General features: G+C 40.3%; 1 long non-coding RNA gene across 1 annotated transcript; it reads right to left on the bottom strand.

Moving 5' to 3' along the window:
• Positions 1-1,946: 1,946 nt before the first annotated feature.
• Positions 1,947-14,700, bottom strand: LOC121452931. Its single transcript, XR_005974935.1, has 4 exons — positions 14,647-14,700; positions 14,332-14,469; positions 13,038-13,138; positions 1,947-2,042 (listed from the first exon to the last, which is right to left on the bottom strand). It is a non-coding gene; the product is annotated as an uncharacterized LOC121452931 (long non-coding RNA).
• Between the last annotated feature and the right edge of the window lie 489 nt (positions 14,701-15,189).

Below are 15,189 nucleotides of genomic sequence, written 5' to 3' on the forward strand. Positions count from 1 at the left end.
CTCAGACTCACTGAGATTGGCCTGCCTCTTCCTCCCAAATGCTGGGATTAAAGGTGTGCGCCACCACTACCTGGAAGTTAGAAACCTTAACACAACAGATACACGTGAAATTGTTACACTGATAGGGCTTGTCCCATACTCAGAGCAGGATGGGAAAGCATGCTAGGGGGCTCCAGGGATGTCTCAAAGGTTAAACTCTTACTACTCTTGCAGAGGACCTGGATCCAGTTCCCAGCACCCCTCTCAAAACCACCTGTGACTTCAGTACCCGGGACTCTAACGCCCTCTATGGACTCAGTGAGCGCTCTGCACACATACACACATTCAGGTGTGGAACTAAAATGACTCCTTAAAAGCCAACATCAACAAGCCAGAGCCAGGCGTAGTGAGTGGCACAAGCTCTTAGTCTCAGCACACGTGAGGCAGAGACAAGAGGATCTCTGTAAGTTCGAGGCCAGCCTGGTCTTGCAGTGAGTTCTAGGACAATCAGAGCCACGTAAGACGCTGCCCTGGGGTGGGGGTAGGGAGAACTATGCTTTATTTTTAGTCCGAATATTTGTGGCTTTGGTGTCTAAATGTATTAGCATGACTTTCTCAGCCCTAAATCTAAGCAATGTACCTCATAAAACCACTCTGCAATTCTATTTACGAAAGAATCTGGGTGTGCACGCATGGATGCATCCCAGACTGTTGTGCAAGAGCTCTACTAATGAGACAAATCTCTAACCCAAAAGGGAACTGTTACAATTTAAAGAAAAAAGAAAGTGAACCACCTTGCACTTTTTAATTGTTAATGACTTATTTTTTGAGCTTGGTTTATTCTTCAGTTTTTGTTGTAAACTACATCCTGTAAGCAATGTAACTCGGAGAGTCACAGAATCATGTCAGTGGCTGTCATGGAGACATCCAAGGGTATCCCCTCCCTAAATTCCTGTGGTTAAATCTGAAGTGCCTACTCCCCCTTGCCTCTATTTAATAAACTCAGCATTTTGCTCCAAACTGACAGATTCTAAAATTCTTTTCTGAGGCCTAGTCAAGGTCATCTTTACCAGAGTGCAGTTCCCCAGAGGAAACTTCCCCTGGCTGCTGGAAGCAGCGCTGGGCTACATCTTCCTGCCAGTGCTGAATGTTGCTTGTATTTTTAAAACTTTCTTCTTGTCTCTGAGTGAGGTGAAGAAGGTCTGAATCTCCTGGAACTAGATGTCAGACAGTTGTGAGCTATTATGTGGAATGGCAACCTGTCTGTCCAGCCCCAAGGTATTTATTTCATGACGTGTTACATGTAAGTATATCAGGATAACGAAAGGGGTGTTTAAATGTTTGTTATTAAAGAAAGCGTGTGGACTGGCAAATTCTATGAATAAACCCATGTAAGTAACTGATGATCAATCTGGGTCATTATTTTTCTCAGTTTGAAAAGATAGTTCTGGAGCTTCAAGCTATTTAAGAAATTATTATTCAAGCTATTTAAGAAATTCAAGCTATTAAAGAAATCGCTAAGCCACACACCGTTTTGGAGAAACTTCTCCATCCTCTGAGCTCCAGTGCAGTTTACATATGACAATAACAAAAAAAAAGTCACCTGCGACTCGATTATTTATGTTCAGTATTATCCAAACGCTGGGACTATCTCGGACAGGTTAGCTACACTGTCTGGCCACGTTAGCCTTTATTCATACACCGTAGCTCAAGACAAAAAGACTGTCACATCCACGGGTCCTTCCCATCCTTGAAAGCTCAAGGTACATCTTGGAACCAGCTGCCACAGTCCATCCCCATGCTACAACAGCTGCCTTGCAGGAAGGATGAAGTTTCGGCTGAAATTTCAGGAAGCGTAAAGGAAAACAATGATGTGGCTCAGCCATCTTGACACCATTTCCCCCTGGCCGCTGGCTGGGAATGTTCTCAGCTGACAGTGATGGATGGAAGAAAGAAGACTTGCGTCCCGTTGTGCAGTACCAAAATATCCTTGTTTCAAGATATCGCTTTTCATCATATTTAATAAACATTCCCCCCTCACACCAAAGACAGCACAGGAAAGCCTGGCAAATAAAAATAAGCTTTAGAAAAATCTACAAGCCTGGCCTATACATTGCTTTATTTAGAGAACACTTCTCAGACATTTTTTTTCCTTCCACCCACCGAAAGGAACTTGCATGATAAATGAGACTAAGCTTGGCAGGAAATCCATCAATAAGGTTAATTTAAAATGTGGGCAGAATAACTAATCTCCATATGGCCCTCGGGGTTGTTCTTATTTCAAAATCAATGACTTTCAAACAGCCCTACATGCCTCGCTGGGGGAACTGAGAAGGAATTCCAGCCACGTGGGTAAGCACACCCCCACTCTGAGGAGACAGCTGGTGGGAGGTCAGCTTTAGGGTCTCTCACAGCCAAAAGTGGCCTGTTCAAACTCCAGCTCCATCACTCACGTACTCCACAACTTCTGGTGAGACAAAAGACCCATAGCACAGCTCTGAGCTTCCTCATCAAGAGACAGCACACAGAGCAACAGAGTGACAAGTTGTGTGTGGTGGGCATGGTGGATACTTCAGAAGGCATGTCAGCTCCAAAATAATGACACAGAGAATTCTTATTAGTTAGGAAAGCTCGGCCTTAGCTTAGGCTTGTCCCGCTAGCTCTTGTAATTTACATCATCTCATTTATTTTAATCTATGTTCTGTTGAGTGGCTCGTTACCTTATCTCTCCATACCGCTCATGCGGCTTCCTCCACATCTGGTTGTTGACTCCACCCTCTTCCCAGAGTTCTCTCTCTGCCCAGAAGTCCCATCTATACCTCCTGCCAAGCTATTGGCCATTCAGCTTCTTATTACACCAATCACAGCAATACGTTTTCATACAGTGTACAAACATCCCACCACAAATCATATCTATATAGATTAGCATTCTATCTAGCGTTTAAAGGTTTTCTTTAAATACTGCACGTTGGTGACAGAGGTGGGGCAATACTTGATGAGGTCTCCCTGGAGACATTACTCACTTTGGAAGAGGAGATGGGGAGATAAAGCCTGGAGGAAATTGTGTGGTGGGTGGTGGTGCATGCCTTTAATCCCAGCACTCGGGAGGCAGAGGCAGGCAGATCTCTGTGAGTTCGAGGCCGGCCAGGCGGTGGTGGCACACGCCTTTAATCCCAGCACTCGGGAGGCAGAGACAGGTGGATCTCTGTGAATTCGAGGCCAGCCTGGTCTACAAGAGCTAGTTCCAGGACAGGCTCCAAAAACACAGAGACCACCACTGGCAGGAACCGATCATTTTTCTTTTATAAATAAAATGTCTGAACACGTTAGTATTCAAGAATTTAACAGTTTTTTTAATTGTACCATGTGGGAGATTTTACAAGAGGTGTCTATCACCCCACGTCTATGGATCCTTCTGGGATTCGTAGTTTTCATTGGCACTAAATGGTTTGATAATAGAAATATGATAAAGTCTTTACGAGATGAATCCAGGATTCTTAAGGCAGAGATTGAACGCTTAAAAACAATTGAGAATGACAACAATCTTCTCAAGAATCAGTTTGAAGTTCTCCAGGCTGATATTAAGGAGAAATTCATTACTATGGAAGAGGGAACAGCTGATTTGGATCGTAAGCTTCAGTCCCTTTCTGTAGGAAATGAAACATTAGTGGCTGATATTAAAGAGAAATTCATTACTATGGAAGAGGGAACAGCTGATTTGGATCGTAAGCTTCAGTCCCTTTCTGTAGGAAATGAAACATTAACTTTGAGAATCAAAACTGCTGAATGTGACAATCGGATTTTGTCTAAAGCTTATGACAGATTGACGGAAAGATTGTCAATACAAGAAGGCACGGTTTATGCCATAAAAATTATGTCCAAAGATGAGATGTTATCTCTAACAGACAAACTTCATACTTTAGAATCCTCAATGAAGGCTTTGGAACATAATTCTGGACAGGAGATTCAGACATTGCAGAAGGCAATGGTGAATAGAATTTGAAAAGATTGAGGAATTTCTAAATTCTGATGAAGAAGAGCAAAGGGTAGAAAGGCAAATTTTAACTACATCTGTGGGTAAATCTCTCCGGGACAATTTCCACAAAGCTCTACCTACAGCTCTACCTGCCTTTCCAGTAATAACAACAGAGAAGGTGATTGGTTCCAGAAACCCTAGGGTCATCAAGGAGGATACATGGGAGCCTGTCCGTATGAATGATCTCAAGGAAATAAAACAGGCTGTCATGACTTTTGGGATGCAAGCCTCTTTTGTTAAAGAGATGCTAAGATCTTGGGCCATGACAAGCAGAGCAACTCCCTCGGACTGGCTCCAGCTGAGCTCTGCAGTACTTGAGAGTGGACCACAATTGAAATGGAAATGCTTATTCAGGCAAGAGGCTAGACTCTTAGAACAGCAGGAAAAAGCGAAGGGAATTGACATTTCCCTAGATAAAATTCTAGGTGAAGGGCTCTTTTCCGACCCTCAGGAACAAGCTAATTTGGATGAAAACACTCTCTCCATGTGTACTACAGCAGCCTTAAGGGCTTGGGACAGGGTACAAGACCCAGGACAGAGAATGGAATCATTTGTCAGAGTTAAACAGGGTCAGAGAGAAACCTTTAGTGACTTTTTACAAAGATTAACAAAGGCTGTACAAATAGGGATATCTGACCCAGAAGCAAGACATATAATGATTGAGTCTTTGGCTTATGAAAATGCAAATGTGGAATGCAAAAGGATTTTGGGCCCTTTAAAGCTCAGATCAGCGCCTTTGGAAGAATGGGTCTTGCATACACTCAATGTTGATACATTTGATTATGGCACTGAAGCATGGGTAGAAGAAGCAATTTCCAATGGTAAAAGGAGACACCAGAATACCAAATGTTTTAATTGTGGCAAAACGGGTCACATGAAAAGGAATTGTAGACAACGATTTTCAGAAATAATAATAATAATGCATCTTCTAGAAATAACAGAAATAGGAGGACTCAGCCTTCAGGTTTATGTAGAAGATGTGGAAAAGGCAGACATTGGACGAATGAATGCAGGTCTACAAGAGATAGACAAGGCAACCTGATACAGACGGGACACGTGAGAGGGGGGGCCTCACAGGCCCCCATGGCAAACATGGTTTAGTCATTTCCAGTTTCTACAGAGAACGTGCCTCGTCAGGACAATTAGGAAGCCCCATGCCTACTGTTACAAGCAATAATGATCAGAAAGATAAGTTATGTGTGTTTTGGCAAACTTCTATAAATGATCAAAGACCTAAACTGAGAGTGTGTGTAAATGGCATTTTTATTACTGACCTGCTGGACACAGGTGCTGATATAAGTATCATTATCCCAGAATCTTGGCATCCGTATTGGCCTCTTCAGAATGTAAATGTTCAGCTCCTGGGAATTGGAACCCTATCTCAACTAGGGCAGAGCATGAGATGGGTTGAATGTATAGGGCAAGAGGGACAAATAGGAAAATTAAGGCCATATGTAGCCAATATCGCAATGAATTTATGGGGCCGTGACCTATTACAACAATGGAATACCGAAATTAACATTCCTGCTACTTCTAGAGCCTATATTTCTGAGAATAATATTAAAAGATATAACAACGGAGAAAACCGGCCATTCGGGCTGTACAAGAACAAGCAATTGATGTCCCTTCAGAGATACTAACAGCCTTGCCTCTAAAATGGTTGACTGAGAAACCAATATGGACAAAGCAATGGCCTTTAACTGAGGAAAAGTTACAGGCTTTAGAACAGCTAGTACAAGAACAATTAGATGCTGGACATATAGAAGAATCTACCAGCCCTTGGAATTCTCCTGTATTTGTGGTTAAGAAAAAAATCAGGTAAATGGAGAATGGTGACAGATCTCAGGGCCATCAACAAGGTTATTCAACCTATGGGCCCTCTGCAGTCTGGAATTCCTTTGCCCTCTTTATTACCAAAAGGATGGCCTCTCATAGTTATTGATTTAAAGGATTGTTTTTTCACTATACCTTTGCAAAAAGAAGATAGAGAAAAATTTGCCTTCACAGTGCCTACTTATAACAATTCTCAACCTTCGAGGAGGTACCACTGGACCGTTCTCCCCCAGGGTATGTTAAATAGCCCCTCCCTGTGCCAATATTTTGTGAACCAACCATTGCAAATAATACGCAAGAAATTTCCCAAATCTATAGTATACCATTACATGGACGACATTTTGTTATCCAATTCAAACATGGATACCTTGAACAGACTGTTTGAAGAAATAAAGATACTTTTACCTAAATGGGGATTGCAAATCGCTCCTGAAAAGATTCAGAAGGGAGATTCTGTTAATTATTTAGGTTATAAAATAGGTTTGCAAAAAATTAAGACACAAAAAGCACAAATTAGGAGAGATCGCCTACGGACTCTTAATGACTTTCAAAGACTGTTAGGAGACATTTCCAGTCTATGACCAGCTATTGGAATAACACCTGATCTAATAATTCATTTGAACAAAATCTTGGATGGTGATAAAGATTTAAACAGTCCCAGAGAATTAACAGCTGAAACAGAAAAGGAACTGACAATGATTGAGGAAAAATTACAACAGGCACATGAGGACAGGGTGACTCCAGAGCTCGATTGTATTCTCGTCATACTACCATCAAAAATTTCTCCTACAGGAATTTTAATGCAGAGAGATGATATTATTTTGGAATGGATCTTTTTACCACATAAACCAAGTAAGAAACTGAAAACTTATGTGGAGAAAGTCTCTGAGTTAATTATAAAAGGCAAGCTGAGACTTCGTCAACTAGCAGGCATAGACCCAGCAGAAATTATAGTGCCTTTCACTGCTGATGAACTAAAGAAATTATGGGAAGATAATGAACCATGGCAAAGAGCTTGTGCTAATTTTTTGGGAGACATTAACAACAACTATCCAAAAAGCAAGAGGCTTAACTTCATAAAGAGAACTTCTTGGATTCTTCCTCGAATCGTCCGTGATGCTCCAATAACTGGAGCCCATACATTCTATACTGATGCCAATAAATCAGGGAAAGCAGGTTACAAATCAGAAGACTTGGGTAAGGTGGAACAAAGTCCTTATAATTCTGTCCAGAAGGCGGAATTATATGCCATTCTTATGGTGCTAAGAGATTTTAAAGAACCTATTAATATAGTCACTGATTCACAATACGCAGAAAGAGTTATTTTACATATTGAAACTGCTGAATTAATACCTGATGATACAGAACTAACCTCATTGTTTCTCCAGGTTCAAGATTTGATCAGGAACAGGCTTTGCCCTATGTACATAACACACATCCGATCCCATACGGGTCTGCCAGGTCCTCTAGCACAAGGTAATGCAGAAATTGATCAATTATTGATTGGTAGTGTGCTACAAGCCTCTGAATTTCATAAAAAACATCATGTTAATAGCAAAGGTTTGAATAAAGAGTTTTCAATTACATGGCAACAAGCTAAGGAGATTGTAAAGAAATGCCCTACTTGCTCTTTCTATAACCAAACGCCACTGCCTGCAGGAGCTAATGCAAAGGGCACCCAAAGGAATGAAATCTGGCAGATGGATGTGTTCCACTTTGCAGAATTTGGCAAATTAAAATATGTTCATCACACCATTGACACTTATTCAGGCTTTCAGTGGGCAACTGCTTTAAGTTCAGAAAAAGCTGATTCAGTAATCACTCATTTATTAGAAGTCATGGTTATCATGGGTATACCTACACAAATAAAGACGGATAATGGTCCTGCTTATGTCTCTAGGAAAATGAAATGGTTTTTTGATTATTACAATGTCAAGCATGTTACAGGTATACCATACAATCCTACAGGTCAAGCAGTCATAGAAAGATCAAATTGAACTATAAAGGATATGTTGAACAAACAGAAAGGGGTGGAAAACACCCCCAGAAATAGGTTACATAATGATTTGTTAACCTTGAATTTTTCTCAACGCTAATGAGAAGGGAACAACGGCTGCAGAAAGACATTGGATAATGGAAAAGTCTACTGAACTAAATCAACCAGTTTATTTCAAGGATGTGCTGACCTCACAATGGAAGCCAGGAGATGTGCTACGTTGGGGAAGGGGTTTTGCTCTTATCTCCACAGGTGAGAAAAAATTGTGGATACCGTCAAAATTAATAAAGGTTCGGTTTGAAGAAGAGAAGCTACTTGGAAAAGATAAATAACAATTCTTTCATAAGGATGGCGAGCATACTGATGGTAAGAAATACAGATAGGTTGGAGGCAGGGTTCTTTTCTTATCTCCACAGGAAAATACTCATCTTCAAAGAAATTAAGGGACCCTGAATATTTAATTACTGATGGATGGACACACTTTGTAAGTATATATATATATATATATATATATATATATATATATATTATTAAACATTTCTTTATAAATATGTAGAGCTGGTTTTGAAGTTGGACTCTGGCTCAGTCCCTCTCCAATTCCAAGCCTGTTAGTAAGAGAAAAACCCAGTGTTTCTGGACTTCCTGTCTCATGTCAAGAGCCATGATATGGGACAGAAAGAAATATGAATTTAGAAAACATCTTTGCTTTTCTTCATATCTATCATACTTTTCATTGAATATATCTATCATGCCTTTCATTGAATATATATATGTATGTCTATATATGTCTATATGATTAATGTTTAAGTTTTTCTCAATGAACAATGAGTTTTTCCTGAAGTAACATTTGAAGTTTCCAGGAAGAAGATGGGGCCCCACAACAACAACTCTACCTGGTTGATATGACGTCATGATACTGATAACGCTACTACAAGACCTGTTTGGGGTACCTGCTGCACAAGACGATCCCAACTTGGTTAGCTGAAATGGTGCACATCCTGTACAACATTCTGGCCAGACCTCCACAAAATAGTCAGAGACTATTTGCAATTTCAAAAGACATTGATCCTGAAATTTAACCATCATTTTACTTTCATAGGATCCCTCAGAAAAGAACGTCGCCCTCATGACAGCTGAAAGTAATTCTAGAGGACGACGTTTCCTCTCCCAGTAAAGTTTGCCCCTGGGTTTAGGGACATCATTTAGGGGTTGGGGGATGAATTTTATAAGTTCAGGGATCATTTTAAAAAAAGGGAATGATGGGATAATAGATTTTATAATTGTGAGTTACTGCTTTTAGACAAATATATTGGTATCGATTCTTGTATATTGATATAAAGTTAAATTATATTGACCATTATATGCATGCATGTTTCTATGTCTGTTTAAAACATTTTTTATGTATTGACATATATTGTATTGATATATATAGTATATATTTACCATATTGCAGTGTACATTTCTACCTCTGATTAAGATACTTATATAATGTTTGTGTATTGATATATATTTGCCATATTGCAATGTATATTTGTACATTGTTTATATTTGGAGGTCATTGTCCTCATTTGTTTCAGTCATTTATTGTCTTAGTCTTTAAGGTAGATAGATATTGAGAATTATATAGATAAATAGTCATCTAAGTTTGTCATTTATAATTAGACTAATCAGGTTCTTTAGATATATAGAGATAATACTTAGTATAGATAGATAATCTTCAACCTCTTCAAAGAGCTGTAGAAAATGGCCTTTAATCTAACTCAGAGTTTCGTGATAGTGAGACACAATTGCTCCTGGCAACACCGCTCTATTCCCGAGAGAATGTTGAGCACCAAAGACACTCCACCTGGAGCCTTTCTGTTTGGCAGAACTGGCCTTTGGGCAAAGAAATGCCCATACCTCAATCACTGACAGAGATACAGAGCATGCATCAATGGATAAAACAGGACTGTCATATCCTGCCAAGACAGGGTAAGATAGTTTTGAAAAGTTGCTTGCCTTTGAAAATGGTATGTCAGTTATGTTAGGCCTTAGCCAAAGTTGGTTGACTCAACATTGCAAACGAAACTTTGGGTGATTGCCCAGGTAGTCAGTTGTCTCTGTCAATTGTTACACATTTTGGATATATCTCGTTTGTTAAGTAATATTTATTCCCTTCTCGGATCTTTGACGGAGTTGAAGATTATATAATTGTAGTTACTCTCTACATTATTTAGACTCCTTGAGATAGAATGTTTAGCAAAACTTTTGTTCTCAATATTGTTTGTTATATTTATTACTTGTTATTATTGTATATAGTTGTATTTGGTTTAGTTCTGTCTTATTTAGACAAAAAGGGGAGATGTAGGGATAAGTCCTGCCCCTTAGGGAGCATGTTCGCCTCGGGCTAATGTTTGCCTATAAATTTGGCAAGCGTGCTCCCAGCTGCTGCTTCTGCTTTCCTGGTCTCCGCGGGAACGGTGGTTCTGTAAGTCTATTTCTCCATTAAAGCTATATATATATATATATATATATATATATATATATATATATATTTTACAATCTGTCTGCATTCGTTTACGCTGCTACAATCATCTTGTTTTTCTTTCCTCTGTTTTCTTCTCTAAGGTCTCATTCAACTTTAAAAGTCTCAAACTATGTAGAAGGATAAAGAGAGAGGGAGGAATAAAAAGACAGAGGGGGAAGATAACAGTAAGGACACAAATGGCTTCAAGGTAATTTTTACATCATGCCCATCATTGGCACAGATTCACCCCAGTTAACACTGCTATTCTAACTGATCTTAGAGCAAATATTGTCTTCCAAATTATTATTCTTTAAGATGTAATTGGAGTTTTCCCTTTAAGCCTATTTGTATTTAGTGATTTAGTGTGTGGTCATCTCCAAGGATACAGAGGGCCATATTAAACCTGCCAGAATTTACCTGCCCAGCATCACCTTTTCATTCCAACCTGCTAAAATCCTACTCAGTATTTTGACTCCATTCTTGACTGTAGCGTTCAAAGCCTTGAGTTTTTATTCAGACTGTACCACTTAGCTGTGTTACCTCAAGCAAGCTAATTATCATCTCTAAGCATTAATTTCTGAATCCTAAAATTGAAAAGAACTAAAGTAAGGGCTATTAGATAAGAAAAACAAAGACAATCAATCCAAATTGTAAAGGAAGAGCTGAAATTACCCCTGTTCCCAAGCAGTGATTTTATCTGTACATATTATAAAGATTCTACACAAAGGGTGTTGGAACTAGCTAGCTAATTCATCAAAGTTGCAATATATAAAATCCCACAGAAAATCAACTGTATTTCTGTACAATGACTATGAATAACCTTGAAGCCCAATTAACAAAGCATAAAATACTAGGCCAGCAAAATGGCCCATCTGGTAAAAGTGCTTGCCACACAACCTGATGACCCGAGGTTAAGCCCTGGAATTTACATGAAGAAAGATAGAGGCAGCGCTGCAGACTTAGAATTTTAAGCACTCATGCTATGGATTGAGAGGTGAAGGTGAGGATTTCCCAGAAGCTCATAGGACACCTCCCTTGAAGTGGACAGCTAGATTGGCAAAAACAGGAGAGACCTTGACTCAAGGTGGAAGGAGAGAATGTCAGTCCATACATGGACGCACACATATTCCCACACTCTCACCCTACGCACGCACACACACACACACACACACACACACACACACACACACAAAGGTAAGCTTCAGCATGGAAGGAAATATACAGAAATCATATATCTTATGACAGACTAACCAGACATATTTTAAGAACTAGTATGACTCACCAACAATAAAAATTCAGATAATTCTATTAGATAATGGGCAAAAGCTTGAGTAAAATTTTTACAAACATAGCATCCATATGCCCAACATATTAAAAATGTTCAACATTGTAAATCATAAGACAAATGCAAATCAAGGACCCACAATGAGCTTTTACTTCCCACCTATTCAGACAGAAGGTATAAAGAAAATGCAGAGAATTTCCCAAGGATGCCTTACTCTTCTGTTCTTTATGCTGACCCTGTATTACACACATGCTTTGTGATACATGTTAGTGTAGAGGTTCATAGCAAGTGAGCTGTTAATCTCCTGGGATTTGCCAGAGAAAAACCAGTTCCACCATTTGAGCCAAATTTGAAGCAAACATTAATTAAATACCAATAAAGATGGACTTTGGTGGGGACCACTCCCTGGAATTCCCAGCTGAGTGGCCCCAAGACATGTTTTGCAAGGGTTTATAAGAACAAACCCATACTTCCACCATCTTCTCCCATGAGGTTTCAGTATATTTGAATAACTCCCAGCACTCCAGGAAGTAACCCAGGCCTTGGGTGGGTTGGGCTTACTTACAGGTTAGCACTGTCTTACATTCCCCCCTTGAGTTATATCCTGGGTCAAATCCTTGACTCCATGATGGGTGCTTGCTTATATTGGGATCTATAACTATCAGCTTAACGGTACCCAGACAGGAATGATCATTTAGTTATTGGGTCAGTGATGGAAAAGCCAACAGTAGTTAGCAGAAGCAGAAGGGCTAAAGTGACTGTCTGGAAGGAGCCTGGAAATGGACAGGGCACCAGGCAATTATTATTTTAATCCCAGGTCCCCCTTTTGTAATATTTTCTTGGGTACAGCCAGATTATAATCCTGAATGGTTTGTACAGAAAAAAAAAATTTCTTTTAAATCCATATGATCCTTCTTTGTTCTGCATAAAGCAGGCCAAGTCTACTTGACCTGTGACTGATGAATCTAAATCTGCTGCTTTCCTTAACTCCCTGAAGCCTACATGAAGTTTCAGTTTAGAAAAAGCAATGAAATTTCTAAATACATTAGCATTACCATTGGGGTGAAATCTACACTGTAAAGCAGTCCTATCATATTAAGAACTATCTCAGTTAATGAATCTACTGGCTGACAGACCTGTGCCCACTTTTGTCGTCTGTCAATTGGCATTGTCAGAAGCCATGTTGCCCGCTATGCCAGAGGGTTTCATCTTGACTTAGCATTTCAGCTTGTTATGGGGGCAAGGAATGATATGCTCTCTCTTGTTACTAGTTCCAGCTGAAACTAGGTCACTGTTGCCAGGGCCGAGGAAAGCTGGAGGGCTAGTCAAAAGACTGGGTAATGGGGCATTTATCAGAAGCGTCTGATTAGCTGACCCAGCTGAAGAAACAGGGAACAATTACCTTGGCTGCGGTGGTTCTCATCAGTTTTCAACATGTCCAGAGCTCAGCAGTTTCCAGTCCGCAGGTAACCCTTAGATGATGTCTGTCAGCTAAATGGAAATCTGCCGAGACAAATATAGACTAGGGGTAGAAGTTAAAATTTAGGGACTTAAAAGAAAACCTTACGTTTGGACTTTTAGTCCCAGAGTCCTAGGAATTAATTGGGGGACAGGAGGAATCCCAAAATCAGGATTCCACCTCAGGAACAGACAAGTGGAGAAACTTAGGACTGTGCTTATCTGAAGTCTCTTTGACCTGGGACAGATGGATATAAATCTGATGATTTCCTTAACTCTCTGGAGCCTACATGAATTTTTAGTCTACAAAGAGAGATGACATTTCTAATTGTAAAAAGCATGAACAATTTTTCCTCTGTCCAGAGAGTTAGATATATAGATTGGACAGAGATAGTTTAGCCTGCTGAAAAGTACTTTTAAGTCTATACTTAGAAGACAACCAAAAGAAATTTAAAATCCTGAACTTGTGAATGAATAGCAAGTAGTCAGTGCTTTCTTAGCCTATTGGAACTTTATTGAACAATGTTAAATGTTAATGTTAAAACTGTAAGAATATCATAGACGGGGAAAAGAGAAATCTAAAGTATCTCCCATTATTTATATACTTTAATTCTTTTTATTAATCTTTACAACTGGTACTAACCTATTGTAAATCATTTTCTGAGATCCTCAGAACTTATTTAAGCTTTTACATCCTCACACCTCTAGATATCTTAGGACATATTCTTAAACCCTCAGCATGAAATTTGAACCTTTCTCTTTCCATTTCATCATTTACCAGAGACAGGAGTAGTTGTTGCTAAGAAAGTGTCATTGCAAAACATGTTCTTTTAGTGAAAAGTTACATCTGAAATGTGTTTATCCTTTAATACGAACAATGGTAGCAAAAAAAAAAAGATGTTAGATATTAGACATCCATTGTTAAATCATTCCCTGTCAGCCTGAACAGATCTTAAGTAAGGAGAGACCCTTTACGAGACTGTTTACGTCACTGTCTTGCTCCACGAGTGAGGTGGGGAAGATCCTCAGCCTGTAGTGTCCTGAGTTTCAGAGACTAAGAGAGGAAGGATTTGACCGGCACAAGCTGCCTTCGTGGTCCATCGAGCACAAAGGCAGGGGCCAGAGCTTTGAGCGCGAGACTGTGGGTGCCCAGTACTGGGTCTCTTGAGCTCTTTCAAGCAAAGCCAGAAGGTGAGAAACCACAACTGAAACGAATCCTCAGTCATGAAGGGGCCTACCATCAATTACTGCCAATTCTGTTGGTGTTGGATGTAGAATTCCAGTGATCCTTATTCAGAAAAGGTGACCAGATTGGAAGATACAGCATTCTTGAGGTTCTCAAACTGCTGGCAGGCAGGAGGAACTGCCAGGGGAGCCTGTGGAGTATCACGACACCCAATGTTGTCAAATGGCCTGAGAGAGACCTTGGAGAGCTCACGGAGGGTGAAAACAGACACACCAGGCAGGCAAAGCTTATGTGGGAGTTTTATGGAGATAAGGGAGTGCGGGGATGGGGGCGGAGAAAGAGAAATACAGAGAGTGAGTGAAATTACCTAGAGCGAGTGAAAAGGAAGCACGAAGCTCGCAACAAGCCCCCTTAAGAGTTTATTAGAGGAGACACGTACAGGCCTGGTGACGTCGGTGTGCAGAAAGAGAGAACTGAAGATGGCGCATCCAGCTTTTAAAGGCTGCCTAGCGCATGTGCACAGGGGGATGACGTGGCTACATCATACACAGATGACAGAGGTCACGCATGCGTGCAAGGGCTTACGTAGCTGCGTTATATGTAGGTGATGCAACCGTGCCACACGTAAATCATGTACAGCCTTTTAAGGTCCCCGGGGATGTTAGGTATTTTTGCCTTGTCGGCACATGCGTGGCCCTGGAACCCGGAAGTGCCAGCCATGCCGGTTGGCTAAAATCATAACAGAGAAGAAGAGGAAGAAGAGGGAAGGCTCAGCCTACCTCTTTATAAGAGCAGTGGGAGAGAGTGGAAGTGGGTGGTGCTTCTCTCTTAAAGGGACCTTTTGTAGCTGTGTACATACATAGTGACGTAGCAGTCATAGAACCCTGGGCTGGCCCAGGTACTGCCTGGG

The sequence above is a fragment of the Microtus oregoni genome, unplaced genomic scaffold, assembly GCF_018167655.1.
Source record: "Microtus oregoni isolate MIOR12 unplaced genomic scaffold, Mior012 000010F_ref0000083, whole genome shotgun sequence".
NCBI lineage: Eukaryota > Metazoa > Chordata > Mammalia > Rodentia > Cricetidae > Microtus > Microtus oregoni.